Source organism: Vulpes vulpes, chromosome 14, assembly GCF_048418805.1.
Source record: "Vulpes vulpes isolate BD-2025 chromosome 14, VulVul3, whole genome shotgun sequence".
NCBI lineage: Eukaryota > Metazoa > Chordata > Mammalia > Carnivora > Canidae > Vulpes > Vulpes vulpes.
The window spans coordinates 45191470-45215568 of NC_132793.1; the positions used below are offsets into that span (position 1 = coordinate 45191470).

Here is a 24099-nt window from a genome sequence, read left to right on the forward strand (position 1 = left end):
TCACAAGGGCCCCTTCTCCAAATACCATCACATTGAGCATTCATGTTTTAGCATATAAATTTGGGGGGAATACAACCATTCAATCCATAGCACATCTGTTGGAAAGACAGATGTAAAAACCACTTGTGATACAAAAATAGAATTAAGTGGCACAATAAAGGGAATTATTAACTAGAATTATTATGCTGAGAAAAAGGATAGAGGGCTCAAAGAAGAATTCATAAGGGTTATGATAATTGGAACAATACTATAGAAATGAGCAGTTTCCCAAGGTAACATGGAAGAAGAATGAATTCCAAACAGCACATGAATGAGATTTCCTAAAAATCAGAGACTTCATACTCACAACAACAGCAAACCAGTGGCTGATGAGGAATCCTGCTATAGGGATTCATGCATTTCCCATGTCCAATTTTAATTTTCCAAGAGTTTCCTTACTGTACTACTGTAAGCTAAACTATAAAAAACACACTCCAAAAATATATTAAGGTGAAAATCCAAATAGAGAATTATTTCTGATTCACATGACAATTGGCTCACACCCCCCACTCCATACCATAATTTAAGGTTTTGGATTCCTTTCATCTGTGGCTCTGCTAGCTCTTAAATCTTCATCTGTTTCTATGTAGTTGATGGTAGGAGAGTATAGTGGAAGCATCCTCATCTCTCAACAGCCTTAGCCCATTGATGACACCCAATCACAAGCCTGCATTTGTTTGTCAGGAAAACTGGGAAATGTACCTTCCTAAGCTGCCACTTTTCAACTACATCAAACTCTTAGATGCAGCAAGTATTGATTTTGGTCACCAGCCAGCTATCTCTGCCATGCTTACAATAAATATAAACCATCTATAAAATATATGTACGTTTCAAACTACTGACACAAAAATGAGCCACGTTAAGAATTTGAAACACAGAAGGAATAAAGAGAACCCAAGTTTTAAGCAGGAACTTAAAAATATTTCAAAGAAGGTTTTATTTACCTTCAAATATGTATTATTTTAAAGATTTTATTTACTTATTTGAGAGAGACAGAAAGACAGCATGAGCTGGAGGGATGGAAGGAGAGGGCGAGAGAGAGAATCCAAGTAGACTGCAGACTTCACACTGAGCATTGGAGCCTGATGCAGGGCTTGATCTCAAAACCCTGAGATCATGACCTGAGCCAAAACCAAGAGTCAGATGCTTAACTGACTGAGCTACCCAGGTGCCCTCAAATATGTGTTATTTTACAAATTTTAAAATGACAATTGGCCATTTTTAAGTAATCTTGATAAAGTGATATGATATCTTTAAATGCTATCTCCCTTCTGACTTTACTTTTGGTGTAATCAAATTCATTGTAATTTTATTTGATTAATTAATTAATTAATTTTGAGAGAGAGAGAGAGAGAAAGTAGAACTGGTGGGGAGGGGCAGAGGTAGAGGGAGAGAGGGGATCTTGAGCAGACTCCATGCCCAGCTTGGGGCCCAGGCAGGGCCCAATCTCATGACCCTGAGATCATGACCTGAGCTGAAATCAAGAGTCAGAAGCTTAACCAACTAAGCCTCCCAGGGGCCCCCACTGTAATTTTAAAATAAGAAAAACAAGAACGGAAACTTGTTTTTTAAAAACAACAGCAAGAGGGCAGCCTGGGTGGCTCAGCGGTTTAGCGCCGCCTTCAGCCCAGGGCGTGATCCTGGAGACCCAGGATTGAGTCCTACGTCAGGCTCCTTGTATGGGCCTGCTTCTCCCTCTGCCTGTGTCTCTGCCTCTCTCTCTCTCTCTCTCTCTCTCTCTCTCTGTGTGTGTGTGTCTCTATGAGTAAATAAATAAAATTTAAAAAAAAAAAAACAGCAAGAAAATACAATTTAATTCTAAGTGTTCCAATAGCTATTATATGAATAATAAGTCAAAAGAAGAGTGCAGTTTTCTTTTAATGTCATGCTGTTGTTTAGGTAATAAGAAATACTAAGTAATTGGCTTTAGATTTTTGTAATTTTCCCCCTAAGTTCCTGTTAGATTTTGTATTCTAGTAGTCAATGTATTTTCAGTGAAATGTAAAAATATTCCCATTCTCTTTGAGCAGTATTAATTTCGTGAGATCTTACTGCTTGTCACTTGAATCCTGTAGCTGTTATACATCTGGTATAAGCAACATTTGTTTTTGAAGTGTGTAGACCATCTCTTCATATTTCAAGATGTAATTTTACATTTATGCATTTTAAAAACAGGCTGGCCATAATCTAGACTCATGCTTCTAATTCATATACCTGCACATGTGACCTTTGTGAAAAGAAATTTGCATGTATAATCTGTGTTTACTTGTAACTCTCTGGTAATATACTGCTTATATTCTGTGGATTCAAGTTTCTGAAGTGAATACAAAAAAAAAAAACCTAAAAAGAAGAGGTATTTTAAAAGATCAAAAATAAAAAAGATCTTTTTCTTCATTGACTTATTTTGTATGTATGAGCTAATTTGTCCTAAAATACAATGAGATTTTATTTTACTAAGCTGCCCTTTCAAAAATTGTGCATGCAATTATACAGTTAGTAGTTAATCCTAAAGAAATAATCAGAAAAGTGTGCAAAATTGCATTTTTATAGATCTTTAGCCTCATAAAACATATGCTCTGTGACAGTATCATATTGTTCGTAATCATAAATAATAAATAAAGTTTGCATTTAAATGCCCCAAAATAAGAAGTGAGTTAAATAAGAGAAGCACAACCATGAGAATAATCTGACACCTCTGGTTATTCCTGTTCCCTTTATGCAGTTGGAATTAGCACTTCTTTTTTACCCTCTAAAGTATCTCAGTTTGGATGATAAATTATATGATCACCCTACACATGACGACATAATATTGCATCCTAAAAATGCATGATGTATGAAATCATATAATAAAAAGGTAAATTTTTTAACAATTTGTTGACATATATAAAAGGAGTTTGCTATCTATAGATTTAATGCAATTCTAATTAAAATCCCAGCAAATTATTTTGTGGATATCAACAAACTGATACTAAAGATTAAATAGAAAAGCAAGACCCAGCATAGCTAACACAATAATAGAGAAGAACAAAGTTGGAGAACTGATAACCCAATTTCAACACTTAACAGTAATCAAGACATTGTGGTATTGGTGAAAGAGTAGACAGATTAATTGATTAAATAGAACAGATAGCCCAGAAATAGACCCACAAAAATATAGCCAACAGATCTTTAATAAAAATGTAAATATAATCCAATGAACAAAGGGGAGTCTTTTCGACAAATGGTGCTGGAACCACTGGACACCTACACGCAAAAAAAAAAAAAAAATGAATCTAGACATAGACCTTACATCTTTCACAAAAAAAATTTCAAAATGAATTTTCCACTAAGTGTGAAATGCAAAACTATGAAACATCTAGAAGATTGCAAAGGAGAAAATCTAAGTTACCTCCAGTTTAGTGATGACTTTTTAGATCCAGCAACAAATGTATGATCCATGAAAGAAAAACTTGCAAAGTGGGATTTCATTAAAATTAAAACATCTGCTCTGTGAAAGATAGTATTAGGAGAATGAAAAGACAAGCCACACATCAGAAGAAAATATTTGCAGAACATATATCTGATAAAGGGTTTGCATCTAAAACACACAAAGAACCCTTACAATCTAACAATAAGAAAACAACCTAATTAAAAAATGGTCAAAAGATCTGAACAGACACCTCACCAGAGAAGATATACAGATGGCAAGTAGGCATTTGAAAAGATGCTCAACATCATATGTCAATAGGGAATTGCAAATTAAAACAATGAGATACCACTACACACCTGTTTGACCTAAATCCAAAACTGGATCCAACTGACTGCACCAAATGCTGGCAAGGATGTGCAGCAACAGGAACTCTCATTTACAGCTGATGGAATGCAGAATGATGCAGCCCTGTTGACAAACTGAACATAGTCTCACCATAGATCTAGCAATCATGCTCCTTGGTATTACCCAATGAGTTGAAAACTATGTGCACACAAAAGCCTGTACACAAATATTTATAGTGGGTTTACTGATAACTCCCCAAACTTGGAAGCAATCAAGAAGTCCTTTGGTAGGTGAATGGATAGGTATGAACTGTGGTTTATCCAGACAATGGGCTATTATTCAGAATTTTTTTAATGAGCTAACAAGCCACAAACGATATGGAAGAAACGCAAATGCATATTGCTAAGTGAAAAGAGTTAATCTGACAAACCTACATGCTGTATGATTCCAATGATAGGATATTCTGAAATAGCCAAAACTTACAGAGAAAGTAAAAAACAAAACAATCAGTTGGCGTCAGTGGTTTAGGGGAAGGAAAGTGGGGTGAATAGGTAGAGCACAGGGTATCGTGAGGGCAGAGAAACTATTCTGTGTGATGCTGTGACGGTCCATACATGACATTCTGCATGTGTCAAAAACCAAAGGATATACAACTAAAAGACTGAACCCTAACGTAAACTATGGAATTTACTTAATGAACAGTATCAATGCTGGTTACTAATTCATTAATTGTAACAAATGTACCACTAATGCAATATGTTAAAAGAAGAAATGTTACAGAAAGGGGGTATATGGGAACTGTACTTCAGGGGCGGAGAGGAACTGCACTTCCTGCTTAACTTTTCAATACACTTAAAACTTCTGTAAAAATTAAAATCTATTAATGTAAAAATGCAGTTTCTATGTGGTATTATTGTATGAGCTCATATTTGTTAAAATATACATGGCTCAATGGGCTAGGAATCTAGAAGATACAAACCAAAATGTGAAGCCATCTTCCCAAGATAAAATTAGGAGAGGGCTTCTCCTTCTCTGTAACTTCTAATTTTTTAATATGTATTGCTTGAGTTATTAAAGAGGAGAGAATTTTCTTGTCTCAAGAATCAGTTCTCAAAGCGTTAAGTGTAACCACTCTTACCACGTTCTCGGCATCTTGCATGCAATAGCCTGACAGGTCTTTTATGCCCATTGTACGGATGCAAAACTGAGACATTAACTACTTTGCTCAATGTCATGTATGTCCCTACATGTTTTGAGAGGTTTTTTTTTTTTTTTTTTTTTGTTTTTTTTTGTTTTGAGAGGTTTTGAGAAGGATGGGCCAAGCACTCCCTTCTCCCTTTTTGCTTCTACATAGATAAGTTTATGGGAAAATGTTTATCAGCCTTCCAATGTCTACAAGTGGAAGTGTCCACTTGAGGTGTCTACAAGCATGTTAGCTTGTAGCTCCATGTTACCATGGAGGTCCTCACCTAATCCAGGGAGAAGCTGTTTACCTTCCTCAACTGAGGACGAATGTCATGTTGATCCAATGGAAGGTTGGGCATATATCACATAATCAGAGCCGGAAATTACATTAAGCCCGCACAAAGCACTCGGTGGATGCTAGCTTTCTCTCTAAGACCATGAAAAGCGAATCATTTTTCTAAAGTGGTACTGTGGCTGTGTCAGCCTTGTAGCCTGGTTACCTGTTTGCATCTAGAGTAGCCTTGTAGATAAACAGCTTGTCAAAGGACAAAGTGAATTTCTGTTCATGTTATTCTTTGCTTCCCTATGTAGTCTCTGGGAGGGAAATGGGCTGCCTTTGGTCTTCTCTTTGTTTTTAATTATTCACATACAGAGGCTGGTAAATATTTCATACTTCTTAGCAGGGCTGTTTTTTGAGATGGCTACTTTAAAAATCACCTCCCAGAATGATTCTAGAGGACAGCCCTTGAGGCCACATCCTAGACTGTGCCTTGACCACTGCCTGGAGTTGTCAAGAAGCAGAAGCAGATTCTGAGACAGGAATTCAGGTGCAAATAGGCAATCGCTTGGCAAGCAACCCCAGGAGAATCACCATTTGGGGAGGGGGGTCTGAGACAGGAAAGGAAAAGATCCTGGGGGCGGGGGTGGGGCTCTCAAGCCAGTTACTGCATTGCCCCTGGAACCTTCAGTGGACAGGCTTCCTTGGGTTTGTCTGTTTGAGTGAACAACATGCCGTTCTCCAGGATAGCAAGCACTGGCCGCTCCCTTGTTCTGTCTTTCCCTCTACCTCCTGGTTGCCTTTGTCTCAGTTTCCTACCACCACCCCCCTGAAGTGGACCCTGATACAAAGAGAGGATAGGCAGTTTGTGTGGGAGGTGATGCCAGGAAGTACAGAGTGTGGGGGAAGGGAGAAAGAGATGGGCCAGGGAGCAGGGGTGGGTTCAGTCCACACTAAACCTCTGGGGCAGTGGGGTTCTCTACTCCCCTCTTCCTATAGAAGTGACCTGTGCCTTTAGGAAGAAGAGCCTGAGATTGTCCTGGAGGTCCCCTGTCTTCAGTGTGCCCACCGCCCCCTCCTGCAGGAGTGCTGAGCAGGGATGAGTTTTGGCTGCATCAGGGACTTGTGAGAACATGCCCACGTTTGTCTCCTAAGCCTAAACTGTGTTTTCCGAAGCACCACGGAGCATAGTTAGCCTCTTGAGTGGCAGCTTCCAGCATCAGTGGGATGGAAGGCATGGTGTGCCTGGCATCAGGGAGACCTGCACTTCCCCGTCCGTCCTACTTCCAGAGACTTTTGAACAGCGCTCTAAAAGTCCAGCAGGCACAAACCTTCCCTCCCAAAGTTCTCCTTCCTCCTGCATAGAACAAGAGCTGTGCCCCCACCCCATTCTCCTGCTTGCCTTTCTTGGTGGATTTAGGAGACTGGATTCCTTAACTCAGAATGAGAGCAGATGGGGCACTTACATTTTCTTAACTCAGACACCACTCTGTGCAGTGGGGATCCTCAAAGTGCAAGTTTCAGCCCTGCTCATGATATGTATGGTTTTCTAAACCAACTTTGTGTAATCTCCGGTGCACAATGTGTGATCTCCAGGGCAGGATGTGTGATCTCCAGTGCAAGATGAAGGAAAGAATCGAGATAGAAAAGGAGACAACAGTCAGTTTAAGGCTTTTTTTTTTTACAGCAGGAGTAGGGGAAGAAAAACAGACTTGAAAATTTATTAACATCTAATCCTGTTAAGATTTTCTCCACCATATGCCAGCACAACAGCATACTGGAAATGTGTACTAATTACCCCGTTGTATCATGTGTGTATGCTTTATGCGCAGCCCCTGACCTTTTCGTTAATAACTTTGCGTCATATTCATTGACCTGAAACAAATTGAATTCAGTGGCACTCACTCAAGAATTGAATTACAGTCTTCTTAATTGGTCCCTTATTTATTTAAATGGGAAAAAGTAACGGCTTGCCACCTGTAATATTTTTCCAACAAAGAATTCCAATATTTTCCCTAAGCTAGATGATTTTTTTCAATCATTTAGCCATGAATATATATTAACCGTGAAACTATAGTTCTGGTATTATCTCTAAAAAGAATCTCTTAATTTTCTCTTTCATTGCCGATGCTCTGAAAAATGCTGATATAGAAACGTATTAATTAGAGGAGATTTATGTAAATCAGCTGGGCTAGGAAGGCTTCTCTGGGAAGTGGTCCTGCTAACAGGCAGCACTCCACCTCCGGCACCAATAGTTCCGTGGCCTTACCCTCCACAGCTCTTTGGAGCTTTCTCCTGTGATTTAATATACATCCGGATGGCAAAATCGGGAGCGCTGAGACGGGAATATGTTAAGCATGTGAAGATATTTTCCACTGCATTTGTTAGTTTTAAGTCCTTGAGCTGCATTGTCTGTTGACTGGAGGGGGACAGAAATCTAATTTCAGGAGTTTAGTGATGTTCTCCTATCGACGGTTTCACAGGCAATAGATACTGCCGGGAACATTGTTCTTAACACCATTCACTCATCTCTTTCCTTGGAGGATTCTTGCAAGCGATCGAAGAGATAGGAGCCGCTAGAAATTTTTGGCTTTGCTTTCTAATTCCAGTGTGAAATTAATTGTCCCAACTGCAAAGAGCTACTTACTCCTTTACTTACTATATTTAACTTAAAAATGCAAATGTTATTAGTGGACTGATGACTGATAAGGGTGCCTTTGTGCCCGGCTTTAACCTCTATTAGTGAGGATTATGAGGATGTAGCCACATTGGCATTTTCTAAGTGTCACCGTGACAGCACTTGCTGCACAAATGCCTAGCTGTCACCGTGAGTTTTATCACTCGGTTTTTCCCTCCGAATGTAGACTAATAAGCCCAGAAATTACAATTGCCTCCCTGCCGAATCTGTGATAGGCGGAAATAATGATATCAGTGCCCTGCTAATCTTCTTGCCTCTGCGCTTGGCACTGTCCTATTGAGTCACCTGTCACACTCCGCTTTGATGAGGCGAATTCAATCTCCCTGCTGTAATGACAATGGGGCCATTTTAATGTTTGGAAATGATTATGTGGAAGCTTCGCTGTGCTCTGTCTTGGCAAGCAAGCCAGGGCGCTATGCACACCAGGAGAGCAGGCACTGGCTGGTGGGTAGGCAGTGGTAATGCTGAGTTATTGGGAAGCGGGCATAGAGTTGGCTTCATTGTCAGCCTTCTGTACTGGTCCTGTAGGAGGGAAAGGTGGGGAGGGGAGGAGGTGGGCTCACTCTTGCAGAAGCATAGCCATTGGCTAATCTCTCAGTTGCCTCTAGAAAGATTTCCCAGGACCATCTGTGCTGTTCAAGGAGAGAGGGGTGGCTGGAGCTTGTAAATAACTACTGTCACACTACCAACATCACTTGCTGGGCTAAGGGCAGGACAGCAGTACGTGAATTTTGGAGTAATGTTCAGGACATTAACCAAATCAAACTACTCTTACCCCAAGCCTGCTCTTACCTTCTTCTTTGACAGTAATTCTGTTGCAGAGCCTATATATATATATATAGTCAACTGCATATATATATATATATATATATATATATATATATATATATATGAAAATGCTGATGAGATCTGGAGCAACCAGAGCCATTACCCATTGCTGGTATCAATTTCTAAAACTACTTTGGAAAATCAGCAATCTCTACTAAAGCCAGACATAGGCAAACCCAGCAATTTTACTCCTAAGTAGATTTCCAGTGGATATGCATGTCAGAGCAGCATCCTTCATAACTATGCCAAATTAAAATTCATCCAAATGCCCTCCAACAGAATTGATGAACCGACTAGGAGTAGGGTTACAGAGGAACACTATGCAGCCACTAGATTGGTTGAGCTGCAACTATATGGAGGAATCTCCCAAAAAGGACGCTGGATGAAAGAAGTGAAACTTAAAATGTACACATATAAAGTATTGCATTTATTAACATTCTGAGGCTGACAAGCTGCTCCTGGATGTGAGAAGTTGGGGTGGTGGTGAAGTTACTGGAGGAGGCTAGCAGGGGAGCTTCTTGGGGCTGATAGTATTCTGACTCTTGATCCAGATGCTGGTTACAATAGTGTATTTAGTTTTTGAAAATGTATTGATTTGTGTACTCCTCTATATATACTATAATAAAGAGTTTTAAATTACATTTAACTTAATGTTTTTACTGTAATATATGAGGCATCTGTGTGTTCTCTCTGCCTCTACAGCACAGGTGACTAAGAACAGATGTCACTTTGTAGCAGAACTTCAGACTCCTTCACCAATGACCTGGTCTGTGCAAATGGGATCTGGAAAGGAGGTCTATTGTTGAGAAGCAAGAACATTGAACATTGAGCACTGAAGCAAGAACATTAGCTGGAGACGGAAAGTGCAGTGCCATCTGAGTCTCCAGCACTTCCAGCATCATGCCAGTGGGGTCTCTGTGAATCCCTTGTCCTTGGCCAAAAGAAAGAGAAGGTGCTGGCAGCCAAAGAAAGTGTGCCGGCTATACGCTTTAGGAGGCAGTGCAAGTGTCATAGTCCATAGGGATGAGGACTCAGGTGTCCTAGGACCACTTTCTAACTATATCTCCCACAAAGTCTTCCTGTCTTGCTTCTAATCATAGCTTTTCTGATGCAGTCACCAAATATAAGTCATGTGAATAAAAATTGCTCCCTTTCGAAGCTACTACTTATCTACAGCTTTCTCTATGTAAACAATAAAGCTCGGGGAAAGCATTATTATCGCTGGTAATCAGATCCCAGAGGGATAACAGCACATGGAGCACACATAGCCTACAACCTCTGATCCCTCCAGAAGGCAGCTCCCAAGTTCCCTGTTAACATGAAAAAAAAAAAAAAAAAGGTGTGCAGAAATGAGTCCTAAGTCAGCTGGCAAAATCGTGTGCAATTGGACTGGGCTGGGCTCTATAATGTAAATTTCTTAGCTTACTTCCAGATCAAAATGGAAATGCCCCTGGCTTACTAAGTAGTCTTTAAACTCACTCTTTACCCTCATTTGTTTCTTCTGGCAGGCTATTTTGTCCATCTTACCTGTCCAACATAAGGTTCATTTAGCTTAGTGGTCACATGCTTATAGTTATAATAAAAGTCAACTGCAAAAGCATTTTAATTTTATTAATCAAGACACTTAGCAAAACTTTAGTCTTTCTTAAATGTGGAGCCACAACAATGTTTTTTTTTGAAATAATACCAATAACCATGATAATAGCAATGAATCCAACAAGTTTTAAATTATTTTCAAGAAAATAGTGTTTTTTCTACCACCAGCTAGCAATGTGATATCTTAGAAAAGTTCTTGATCTTCTATGAACTTCAGCTTCTTCATCTGTTTGGTAGGATAAGAAAAGCACATGACTGCAGAGTTATTTTGAGGATCAAATGAGATAATACATGCAGAGTGGCACCCAGGATATTGAACGCTCTTGATTAACGGTGGCCCCTACAGCCATGATGATAACAATGCTACTTCCTTGAGCAAAGCTCATCAGCAAGCTTCCTTTCCCTGAAAAACAAAACCACACTTGACTATGGCAGCCAAAGTCCTTTCTGATCTGACCCCAATCGTCTTCTCAGCCCTAGCATCTTCAACAGAATAGACCCTTCCCCATTTTGCAAATCTATTCTGTCCTTTTTTTTAAATTGAGGTATAATTGACATATAACATTATATTAGTTTCTGGTTAAAAGAAAATGATTTGTGGAGCACCTGGGTAGCTCAGTTGTTAAGCATCTGACTCTTGATTTCGGCTCAGGTCATGATCTCAGGATCATTGGATCAAGCCCTGCATCTGGCACCACACTAAGCATTGAGTCTGCTTATCCTTCTGCTCCTCTCCTTGCTTTCTCTCTCTCTTTCTCTCTCTCAAATAAATAAATAAACTCTTTTAAAAAACCATAATGATTCGATATTTATATATATTATGGAAGTAATTACCACCATAAATCTAGTTAGTATATATCACCATACATAGTTACAAAAATTTTGTTTTCTTGTGATGAAGACTTTTAAAATTTACTCTCCTAGTAACTTTCAAAGATGTAGTACCATTATTGTTCACTACAGTCACCATGCTGTACATGACATCTCCAAACATCACTCATTTTATAACTGGAAGTTTCTACCTTTTGGTGCTCTGGCCTTTTTCTCTCTCCACTCCATTTCCCATAAGCATCTGTGATAGAATTTCTTCCTTCCTCTCCCTTTATCTCTTCCATCTTAGAGCCTCCTATTTCTTCAAGGCACAGACAAGAAGTTCTCCCCTTCATACATTCTTGGCTCCATTAGGTGGAGACTTCCACTTTGGTGGCACCCAGAGGCAGACACACACAGTAGGATCTCATGAGTTTTAGTTGTATGGCTGAGCAGTTATCATTCCACTACTACTCATGCAATCCCTCTCACTTCCCAGCCTCCCTTGCCATGTAATCAGTTCTGACTAACGTAGTGTGAACAGAAATGATGGATGACACATTCAGGATGAGCTCAGCTCTGCAATCCCTCTCTTCAACTACCACAGCAACCTCAGAAGCCACATGACCCCAAAGAGGCAGCTAGAAGATGGTAGCAGTTCCATCAGCCTGGGTCCCTGACTGAGTGAGGACAGCCCCCAGCTGACCTGGATGGAATGTCCAGATCTTGTGTGAACCACTGATCTGCAGCACTTGGTGCACCACATCCACTCAGCCCGAGGAGTGCAATTTCCTCCTCTGCGCTCTCAGATCCCTCAGAATCTGTATCTTAACAGGCATTGTATGACAAGAGCTGGGGACACTTGTGTGAGTACAGATGAATTTTCTTCCTGGCCTTCTAGAATTCTGGGATCAAGTCAGCTTCACCTTTGACTCCCCTCTGGCCCCTCCGAGGGGCTGAGACATGGTAGGAGTTCAGAAACATCTGTTGAATTGACTGTGCTTCCCTTTGCTTCCAGATTAAGACAAAGTCCCAATGTGTAAAAACACTGCTTTAAGTAAGGATATTTTTCTCTAAGTGTAGTAGTAAATGATTATTATCCAGCTTGGAAAATGTCTTCCCTTTCAATAAAAGAACCCTCCTAAGATAGCTCCAAGCCATTTGGATTATGAAACATTATCATAGTTCAGTAAGTGCCAGGTGTCCTCCTCCTGGTGAAAGACTCTTCCCAGCCTCACTGGTTGAGCTGTTAGTCACCAAGCACAATGATTTGTGGCAAGTTTGTGATTTTGAGTAGCCAAATGGTGGTGTGTTTTTCCAAAAGCAATCTTCCCTGGAACAATTCTCTCTCTCTCTCTCTCTTTCTCTGTGTGTGTGTGTGTGTGTGTGTGTGAGAGAGAGAGAGAGAGAGAGAGAGAGAGAGAGAGAGAGGGATTTCTTTCATTAGTGAATCAACATGTGTCATAGTTAAATGGGTACAGATGATAGATTTTTATCAGAATCAAGCCCATAGCATCATGACTGGAGCACATGTGGTTGCTACCTGTGTGTGCAAACTAAGGCACAGAGTAAAGGAAATTCATGCACTGAGGGGGATATTTGAAAATCCTTAGTTTGTTTAGATCTGTTCTTTATTGCTTGCAACTACTGACCTCCTTATACATAAAATAATCACCTATAATGACAGCCAGCCTTTCATTTCATTTTCAAAAAATCCACTTAGAATGTTTCAGAATTTTTAGACAACCCTAGCTCAGCCTGATTATTTTGTCTGACTTGACAAGGGAAAAAAATGAAAAATAGAAAAGAAAGTGCCCTGCTTTGACTGAACAGACTAAATTTATTTATTTTTGCAAACAAATTGTGAAGCCAACCAAAATCTTGGCCTAAGAGAACCCTAAACAAAAGAAAATACCAGTTTGCTAAATTCAAAGAGATTTAGTTTGAACAAAAAAGAAAAGGTATATATGTCTTAGGAAATAAAAAGGTGAAACAAACAAAAAAGATGCTCTACATGGGAACTTATATTTCTAAATGTCACTAAAACAATCAAGCAGAAGAAAGAAGCATTAGTGAAAACTGAGTGCATTTGGTACTTACTATGAAAGGGGAAAATATGATTTCAGAGGGTGGGGAGAATAGTACAGAATCAATTCTGAGGAAGGAGAAGGGGTTCCTTGATAGGTTTGTATAAAAGAGTTCCCACAATACAACTGAATAGAAGCCTATTGTTTCCATCCTTCTAAACACAGAAAGACCTTTGTATAGAATAGAAAGTATATTATTGGAAAATTCTCTGCTCCAAGAAGAATGATGCTGGGAAGCTGCTCCTGCACAGGCAAGTATTCCAGATGAACACGTATCATTGCTGAAAGATCGAGATTTGTAAATGGATCCCAAAGCAAGCTCTAAGGAGTAGATAGAGAAAATATGGCTCCCAGAACAAAATACAAGTTTAAGAGATAAGCCTAAACATCAAAAGGGGTTACTACAGGAGCAGAATTGAAAGGCTTTGCAGACTAGAAATCACTCTTGACCAACCAGCATGGCCACGTAAGCAAGTCAGACTGGCGACCTATAACAGACTGCATAGTTTCTACTCCCTAAAAAAGTTTGTGAATATTATAGAAACATTAAAAATTGCAGGCATCTGAAAGGAGAAGAGGACTAATTTCTACTCCAATCACAAGCTAATGAAGATGTCTTTTGAGCTTTACCTTGTGCCTTGGTTGAGAAGTTAAAACTTTGATGATCAACATGTGCCAGATGATCAAGGATCCTCAGTTATCAACCAAATACATGCCTATTTTGGGAGGCAGTGATTTTGATCTCCCTCTTCATATTTCCAGAGACTTGGAAGCAGCCAAGAGGGCTCCAAGAGAAAGGTTTGAAGTGAGCTCCCTACTGCAGAGTAGGTTTAGCATATGCCCTTCAAAACTTAATGACCCTACTAATGTGCCATTAGCACACAGTGGGGGACTCTTTGACTCTCTTTAGGCTCTCAGGATCTTCAGAGCTGGAGCAGAGGAGATGGGGGGAGTAGGTTAGCAGAAAAATAAATGCACAGCACATTTTTTTGTTATTTGGGAACACTTTTCAGTACGTTAAAGATGTAGATATGTCTATTTTAAATAAGTTTTGTTACTGATTTTGAAATCTTGAGGAATCTTAAAAGGAAATTCTCTCTTGTTCCTTTATAGAAGGAGTTTACGAACACACAACAGCTTATAAAATGAGGGCATTGTCTACTGTAATAAAAACAGCTCTCAGGGTGCCTGGGTGGCTCAGCGGTTGAGCATCTGCCTTAGGTTCAGGGCGTGATCCCGGGTCGAGGATCAAGTCCCGCAGCAGGCTCTTCTCTACCTATGTCTCTGACTCTCTCTGTGTGTCTCTCGTGAATAAATACACTTTAAAAATCTTAAAAAAAAACAACTCTCAGGGAGGGCTCCCCAGAAGCTGATCCTGAGATGCAAATTCTTAAGCAAGTCTTCTTAAGAAAGTGCTCCCAGGGAAAACTGAAAAGGGTTTGGAGAAGCTGGAGAGGAAAAGAAAGGAAGCCAAGAAAAGGTGTGGTCCAGGCAAAGTCCTGCAAGGGATAGCAGGAGCCTGGCCTTACAGGGGTTCAGGAGCATAGGTTACGTCTCAGGATTACCTCAACCTGGGGCAAGTGTTCAAAGCACACCTGAAGTCAGGGAAAACCCACAACAGAAAAGGTGAAAAGGTCCCTGAGGGGGGATAGGCAGAGTGCTAAGCAACATCTTTTCTGGTGGATACCTTTAAAAAGCATGTGACATAAGGAAATGCAAACAGAGTTATCAAAAAGTAAGACAGTGGCTGAGTAATATTCCATTGTGTATTTATATACTATACACACACACACACACACACACACACACACACACACACACGTGCGCACACCACATCTTATCCATTCTTCTATCAGCACCCACTTGAGTTGCTTCCATATCTTGGCTATTGTAAATAATGCTGCAATAAACATAGGGATGCATATATCTTTTTGAATAAGTGTTTGCATTTTCTTTGGGTCAATACCCAGAGTGGAATTACTGGATCATATGGCATTTCTATTTTTGATTTTTTAAGGAAGCCCCATACTGATTTTTTTCCAGTGACTGCACCAATTTACATTCCCACCAAAAGTGCACAAGGCAGAATCTAAAAAACAAAATAAGCAAAGAAACAAAGTCGTTGCCACACGAGGGAGGATGGGCAAGTAGGGATGAAGGGAAGTGGGAAGTACAAGCTTCCAGTTGTGGAATGGATAAGTCACAGAGATGAAAGGCACCGCACGGAGAATATGGTCAATGGTATTGTAGGAGCGCTGCATGGTGACAGTTGGTAACTACCCTTGTGGTGAGCACAGCATACATACAGACTTGTCCAATAACTATGCTGTACACCTGAAGTTATACTGTAATATAAATATACGAATGAATGAATGAATTTCAAAGTGGGAGTGGGAGAAAACAAATGTATTTTTCAAAAATTAGAACAAAGAAACAGCACAGAGGACTGGCAGACTGTTAGTCTTTTGTGAAATGCGGTAGTCAGCCTCCAAAATGGCCCCAAAGATGCTCCCCTCCTGGTTTTTATACTTCTGTGTGGCCTCTCCCCTACACTGGATCCTGGTTGGTCTGTGTGGCCGATAGAATATGTCAGAAGTGATGGTATGTCATCTCCTCAAAGCTAGGTTATAAAAGATGTATTGATTTTTGCTTCTCTCTTGGGCCACTTGTTCTAGGAGAAGCCAACTGCCATACTGAGGAACTCCCACAACCCCGCGAAAGGCAAGGAACTGAGGCCTGGAGCCAACAGCCATGTGAGTAAGCAAACACGAGCAGATCCTCCAGCTACTGTTAACCCTTCAGATGGCTGCAGCCCCTACTAACCTCTTGACTACAATCTCATAGGGAGTCCCTGAGTCAGAACCACCCAGATAAGCCACTTCCAAATTCTTGGCCTTCAGAAACTATAAGATAAACCACTATGTTTGGGAGTAATTTGTTACACAGCAATAGACAATGAATGCATGAAGCATGTACTCAAAGCATATTTTGCGCTCTTAGGAGAGTCACCAAACACTGGGACCCAAGCAAATCCAGACATAAAACTGAGAGGGAAGTCCAGAACCAAGCCAGGGGGAAAGTGCCGGGTCACAATGGATGCCAATTTCAACTAAACAGATTCAGGGGTACTAGGAATATTTCCCATCCTGTTGAATGGATAGCTGCTTCCAATTAGAATCAGTGTCTCAGCTGAGGACAGAGAGACTTCCAGGTAGTTAAAGAAAAAAATGTAAAACTGAAATATTTTAAAAAGATTTTCATTATGATTAAAATAAAATAAAACTTTTCTACCTGACAAGGAAGCTTCAATTGTCTGGAAGCTAATTTTCTTTCTTTCTTTCTTTCTTTCTTTCTTTCTTTCTTTCTTTCTTTCTTTCTTTCTTCTTTCTTTCTTTCTTCTTTTAGAGAGAGAACACATGCATTCACAAGGGCAGAGGGGAAGTAGCAGAGGGAGAGAGAAAGAGAGAATTAAGCAGGCTCCACGCTCAGTACAGAGCTCACGAGGGGTTCAGTCTCACAACCCTGAGATCACGACCAGAGACAAAACCAGGAGTCAGACACTTAACTGACTGAGTCGCCCAGATGCCCCTGGAAGCTAATTTTTAGAGAACACTTGTGGTTGTCTATTCAACAATCATCCCCAGCCCTTTTTTCCATGGTGACAGAGACTATCTCCTACTTTAGAGACTAAAAGTATATGATATTCAGTTCCCCAACCTTCTTTGTAGTTAGATCACAGCCAATGGGACACAAGGGCAGTCTAAAGAGGAAATTTTTGGAAAGATTTTCCATAAAAAAGAGACACATAGGGCAAAATGCCCCTTCCTGCCCACCTTTAGAAATTGTATGAGAATATTCTACTTGGATTTGTAGTAGTGGTCTTGCTATCATGAGGAGCAAGACAAAATGTTCACAGAAAGGCTGGCTGTCTCTTCTCTCTTTCACTATCTCTCTCTCTCTCTCTCTCTCTCTCTCTTTCATAGCTTCAGGGTAGTCAGGTCAGACCTCTTATATGGTGGCCTAAGGCCCTATAGAGAATTTTCCAAAAGAAGGAATGAGGCCTTTCCTAACCTAGCGTCAGTGCTCACACAGTCTCACTTTCATTTTGTTCTATGCATCGTGTAGTCACAAAGGTCGGTGTTATGCTCAAGGCAACATAGATCTGCCTCTTGATGGAAGGAATTTCATGTAACTGTTGGATGTGTTTTTAAATTGCCAAAAATATTCCAACTGGTGCCTTTGGGTTCTACTGACAACTCTAGAGAAATATAGCATGTCTGTTTTCCCTCTGTGGGATGACTTTGGAGGACCCCCCCCCCCCCACACACACACACAAGACTTCTCACACCATCTTTATTGGGGAAGCTGGTCTTCCCTCAGAGCCGTTATTAACATTTCCATCTTTGATAAACCTATGAAACTTGTCCTGAGCCCAAGACGGGCTCAGGTCCTGGGTAAGTCATGGCAGCAGCTCACAGAACAGGGCCTCCCAGATGGTGGCCTGAAGAGTGAGCAGTCCCTCGACTGCCAAGGTAGTTAATTGAAAAGGCAGAATATTTTCAAAACTAATGGTTCTTACTCAGCTCTATTGAATAATAGGGGTTGTATTTTTCTTAACGTTACTTGCTAAGAAGCTAAAAGTATTGTGGTGACTCTGTTGGATTCGGGTTCCCTCCTCCCAAAAGTAGATGGCTGAAAGAGAGAACGGGGTACAAGTGGCTTACTTATGATCCCAGGAAGCAGGACATGAAAGAGCAGGACATGAGATAAGGAAGGGAGAAGAGTTAACAGAAACTGTGGTAATGAAAGAGTTATCACTGAGGGCAACCAAGGACCTCCAAGTGACTGTGTAGAACCATATCTAGCAGTCCCACTAAGGGTCAAGGAACTTGGGTCTTTGTCTACTGTCTCTTGTCCCTCATCCATTGTAGGCCACTCCTGGGGGCATTTACTCCCTAGCACCTCCAGGCTTCCCCAGCCAGAGAGACACAGAAAGCCACAGGAGACCTCCATGGTAGGCTGAGTGAGTATGGAAAGGCACTGGCAGTGCCTAACGACCAGCTCCTGGTATAAATATCTCTTCCCATCAGCTTTCCATCACATCAAATTCTTTTAGAAGTAAACAGAGTACACATGATTTTTCAAAAACAAGATTCATTCATTAGAGTTGGTCACATATTAATTTGGAGTGTATGGAAGAAGTAAGCCTTGGATGTGTATCACTGCCGAACCACAGCACATCGTAGCTGATATGATCCAAGCTGATCAAAAGGCTGCAGGAGAGAAAAGTGCTCACCAACCGTAGACCCCTGGTGCTAGTTGACTCATTAACCAGAAACTGATTATCCAGATCTCTTGATTCTCCCCCCACCCCCACTGCTGCTGGTCTTTTCCCCTTTCCCTGCTCATTAGCACCCCTGGCAAAGGAGCGATGGGTATGATCAAATCCACAGGAGTCCTTTTTTAAGAACTTGATTCAGGCCAGAAGGAAGAATAAAGTTGAAACTAGTAACAGATGATATATTTTTTTTTCTTTTTTTATTGTGGTAAAAGACATATAACATAAACTTTACCACTTCAACCATTTTTAAAAGTATACAATTCAGTGACATTAAGTACATTCACACTATTGTGCAACCATCACCACCAACTTTTTCAACAGTCTGTAGAACTTGGGATTGTCTATGAACATTGGCTTTTCATTGTGTCCCTATTGTCTATTTATTCAGATATTCAAGAGCTGGTTGGACTAACAAAATGTCACTTCTAGATAGCTGAAAATAAATATATTTTTGAGGTATTTTTATATCAAATATTATAAACCAAGAATGTTATATCAGGTGGGCATTGCTATATAATAAACCATTCCAGAATATAATGACTTGAAACAATCATCATTTATTTAGTCACTATCCTAGATAATGGCAATCTGGCTGGGCTTAGCTGGGTGATTCTGCCTCTTTGGACTAGACACAGTTGATGTTGGCTGGGCACACTCTTGTGGCTGCTGTCAGTTGCCAGGTCCGCTAAGGTCTGGCTGGTGTAAGATGGCTCAGCTGGAATGGCTCAGCTCAGCTCATGTGTTTTCTCAACCTCCAGCAGTCTTATTCAATATGGCAGCTCAGCAGGACCTCAAGAGCAGTGAGAGGGCCAGGGCTCAAGTACTCTTCTTGTTCCTGCTTATATCACCATTGCTCCTGCCCCATTGGCCAGAATAAGTTCCATGACCAAGCCTAGAGTCAGTGTGATAAAAACTACCAAAAAGCATGTAAGCAGGAGGCATGAACAAACTGGGCCCATTACTGGGATGAATCCACTGCAGTTATTATCCTTTCTGGGGCTAAAATTCTGTGTGAAAATAACTATTTGTCTGAGACCATCTTAGTTTACATTAAAGTATTCCAGCCCCATTCTGATGCCCAGACAAGCATTTTCAAGGGCTGCCTTTGCACAATCGATATAACTGAGCCAGAGCCATTTGACCCCAGCTGACGTCATCTTTGTGACCCAACAAAATCACTGAATTTAAACCATATTATATTTCTGACCCAACTAGGTGAAGATCTGATTGGCCATCATGGTTAGTGTTACCTCTTCTGATGGTCATCTTGCATCATTATCTTCTTCTCCTGAAAGAAAAAAGCAGAGGGTTGGAAGAACTTTGTACCATGGGCAGGAAACAACAGGAGAAAGAAGACCATATACAGAATTGGTTTCCCCTTTCTAAACCTGTGTTCCCTTCTCCAATCCATCTTCTCACCGGCATAGTGGGGCTTTGTGCTGGTTAAAGGATCTTTCTTGCTTAAAGTGTTCTCAAAATAAAAAAGTAAGCATGCTCTGTCTCTCACATTAGATTTTGATGAAATGAAAAGTCTAACTCAAGTTTTTTAATATTTGGATCAAGAATTTGTCATAAATTGGGAAACCTATAACCTCAAATTTAAGGTGTTAAGTATATTTCTTTTTCTTTTTCATTATTATTTTATTAAAGTAATACTTGCTCTTGGTAGTAAATTGCCTGTTCTCTTTATCCCAGACCTCTAGCCCCCAGTCACTTGCCCAGAATGCTATCTTATTACTAGTTTCTTATGTACTAGCGAACATGTGTATGTCTGTTACACATACATAGTAGATTGAAGCATATGAAATTGCCACTGTTGAAATGTTTTGACCTACAAAAACAGGATTGTCCTATCATATAATCTACCTTTTTAAAACAGATTTTATTTACTTATTTGACAGAGAGAGAGAGAACAAGCAGGCAGAACAGAAGCAGGAGAAGCAGGCTCCCTGTTGGGCAGGGAGACCAATGTGGGGCTGGATCCCAGGACCCTGGGATCATGATCTGAGCTGAAGGCAGATGCTTAACCAACTGAGCCACCCAGGTGCCCTAATATCTATATAGTCAATAAGAGCATAAAAATACACTGGTCTGCATCTTGGTGTTTTAACTTATCTAAATGTCCTGGAGACCTTTCTATACCAGTATAAAAGGCTTGATGTTATTCTTTTCCATGACTACAATTTAGGTATGACTATAATTTATTTAACAATTCCCTTTCTGATGCACACTTAGGCTTGTTTCCAGTTTTTGTTATTACAAATCCTGCCAGAGTGCCTCACTCAGCATTTGAATCTGGGCATCTGCAGGATGACATATGGAGATATGCAATGACAGTCTGCTGTTTTCCTGTCTTGTGGTCTTCTGGCTCCTTGCAAACTGACTCAAACCTTGACGGATCCCCTAAGTCGTTGGCTCCTGTGTTACAAGATCAGTTATAAGGGATACTAGGAACTCCAACCAAAATCTTTGTTCTTCCCACTACTTGTAGCTTTAAAATTGGTTTGACTCCTAAAACCAGAAGGATTTGAATGCCTAGCAAACCCCTCCCTTTGTGGGCAGGAGTCTCTTGTCTGGAAGCCCTTCAGTGTGAAGAGATGCTTATTTCCCAGACAGACCTGATTCTTTTTTTTTTTTTTTAAGATTTATTTATTTATTCATGAGAGACACAGAGAGTGAGAGGCAGAGACACAAGCAGAGGGAGAAACAGGCTCCATGTAGGGAGCCTGACATGGGACTTGATCCCTGGACTCCAGGATCATGCCCTGGGCTGAAGGCAGGCACTAAACCACTGAGCCACCCAGGGATCCCCGACAGACCTGATTCTTGACTCTGCTGCTCAGTAGTTGTGTGGCTTTGGGTGACTTATTTACCCTCTCCACACTTCAGGTTCTTCAGTGAACCTGAAAGGTATGAAATGGTATACCTATTCCATAGTGTTCTGATGAGGATTACAAGAAATGATGTACCTGTCACACAGTAGGCACGCCACAAATCAGCCATTTGCTCCTTAAACCAAGTTCCCACAGCCAAAACACTTAGTGTTTTCCTAGAAGAGCTAGGCCAGTGATGATTGTAAGGAAATATGAAAAAGTCTTCTGCAAGCCCACCTTGCTGGCTGGCATGCAGGAGGCAGTATTTGTTTTCTGATCTCAGAGTTATCAGTGGATTGTGATTCCTAATCCTTGAATTCTGACCCCATCTTTGGCAGAGAGCTTGGCCTCAAAAGTCTTATTCCTAAAAAGTTAAAAGATAGCAGGCAAGAGAACATATTCCCAGAATCCTTGCAACACCAGATGTTTTATCTCTTTTCCTAGCCTCTAGCTCAGTCAGATGATCTGTAGACATGTAATTATTCACCGTCTAGACTGAGCCATCTTGTCGACCACAGAGGGCAAAGCAGGTCAGGGATGGAAAGGAGTCACTAGTCAAAGGGCCCAACACTATGCTTTTATTTGTTAATTTTAGGATAATGTTTTTAGACTTTTTAAGCACGTGCTCATTTTTGAGTGATCCATAAAAGCAAAAAGGAAAAAAAAGCAAAACCTTTCTAGAAATCACAGTTTTCAACATTTGATAAACACCATTCTGGACATCTCTCCACACACTTACACAGCTCAAGTGTTCAAAATATGGATAGGTGGCCTATTTGGGTGGAAATGATTATACTAAATATCCTATTTGTTTACTTATTTATTTTTTGTTTTCCAACCTACCCACCCCAAATCCTACCCTAGAAAAGTCCACGAGGGCAGGAACCTTGATTATCTTGTCCTCTGTGGGGAATCCTCAAAGTCTAGTACAGGTCTGACACATAGAGGACACTCAAAACATGTGTTAAATGTTGAAATATTTCTACTCGGATGTCTTTATAATTTTTTCTTTCACCTTGCAGTTCATTTTTTTTTAATTTTTTTAATTTTTATTTATTTATGATAGTCAGAGAGAGAGAGGCAGAGACACAGGCAGAGGGAGAAGCAGGCTCCATGCACCGGGAGCCGACGTGGGATTCGATCCCAGGTCTCCAGGATCGCGCCCTGGGCCAAAGGCAGGCGCCAAACCACTGTGCCACCCAGGGATCCCTCACCTTGCAGTTCAATAGCTACTCCAGGATATAACTTAGTGTTGATCATTGTACATCCTTTTTTTTTTTTCTAGAACGTATTTTTCTTTTTTTCTTTTTTTTTTTTTAGATTTTATTTATTTATTCATGAGAGAGACAGAGGGTGTGAGGAGAGAGGCAGAGACATAGGCAGAGGGAAAAACAGGCTCCTAATGCAGGACTCGATCCTGGGACTCCAGGTTCACGCCCTGAGCCAAAGGCAGATACTCAACCACTGAGCCACCCAGGCGTCCTTAGAACATATTTTTCTTTCAATATTTCCTTATTTTAGTAAAATTTTCTTCTATTACATTCTTAAGTATGTTGCTCCATTTTCCTGCTTTCTTCTTCAGAAACCATAATTGTGGATACATGAGTCTCCTTTATCTCCCATATCTATCATCCTCTTTGTATTAATTATTTATAATCAACTTTTCCATTTCATTTCGTGCGATGATCTCAAGCCTATACACAGTCTCTCTTTTTGTCTTTATTTTCTGGTACTTATTTCCTGTAGCTTTAATTTCCTTACCCTAAGGGCACATCTTTCCCCGAGTCTGTGTTCCTGGACCAGCGTTGCTCACAGTAAGCTCTTTAGGTTGCATGCCATCTGGGCTCTGATAGGGTTCTGGCTGTCCATTCCTCACCATTCCCCTAGCTTCCTCTCTTGGATTTGTATTGTGTTGTTTTGTTTTTTGAGTGGAACCCTTGGTCACAGGCAACAGAAACAGACTATCAGGGAACAAATTCATTTTTTAGCTAACTTCCATCCCTGACCTCACTAAAAGCAGTGGATATCTTTTCATAGAGATAAGAGCATTCCCTACCTCTTTCCTGGGCTGCCCGTGAAACTGGATCTCAACACTCTAAAAATCCTTGGATATGTTCTTCTTGATGTTGACAAATACTTTTGAAGAAATACATATCCTTATCAGAGTTTGAGGCAGCGTGTATTAGCTGTCAGCTTACTCCCTCATCTCAGCCTCAATTTCTTGGCATTTGCCAGCAATGATTCATACTCTGGGGTGTGATACTGTTTCAGATTCCTACTTCATTGATGATGGATTGTATTCCCTCCATCCTTTGTCCTTTTTGCTAATTTGGATGGAGTTCAAACTCAGATTAGAGTGAAGATGCCACCATTTTTACATCACTACTAGGTTAATCAGAGGAGTCAGACTTGGACCAGGTGAAAGGGCTTTTTGCAACTGGGAATTATGAGTCTGATGCCAGTTGAATTCCTGTGATGCTCTCACTTCTCAAGTTCACCCTCCCCAGCCATCTATCTCTGTGGTGAAGACACTGCTTAATGCATCCACCACGTGCCTCACTAATGATGCTTTCCACAGGCTTGCTGCATTCTCCTCTCTTATAATAAGTGC

General features: G+C 40.6%; 1 long non-coding RNA gene across 1 annotated transcript in view; it reads left to right on the plus strand.

The window, feature by feature from the left end:
* Nucleotides 1–20283, plus strand: part of LOC140595294 (uncharacterized) — a 36010-nt gene extending 15727 nt beyond the window's left edge. Inside the window, exons 2-3 of the long non-coding RNA XR_011996791.1 lie at nucleotides 15950–16027; nucleotides 19831–20283. This is a non-coding gene — a long non-coding RNA (uncharacterized lncRNA). The remainder of the gene's footprint in view (nucleotides 1–15949; nucleotides 16028–19830) is intronic.
* The last annotated feature ends 3816 nt before the right edge of the window (nucleotides 20284–24099 follow it).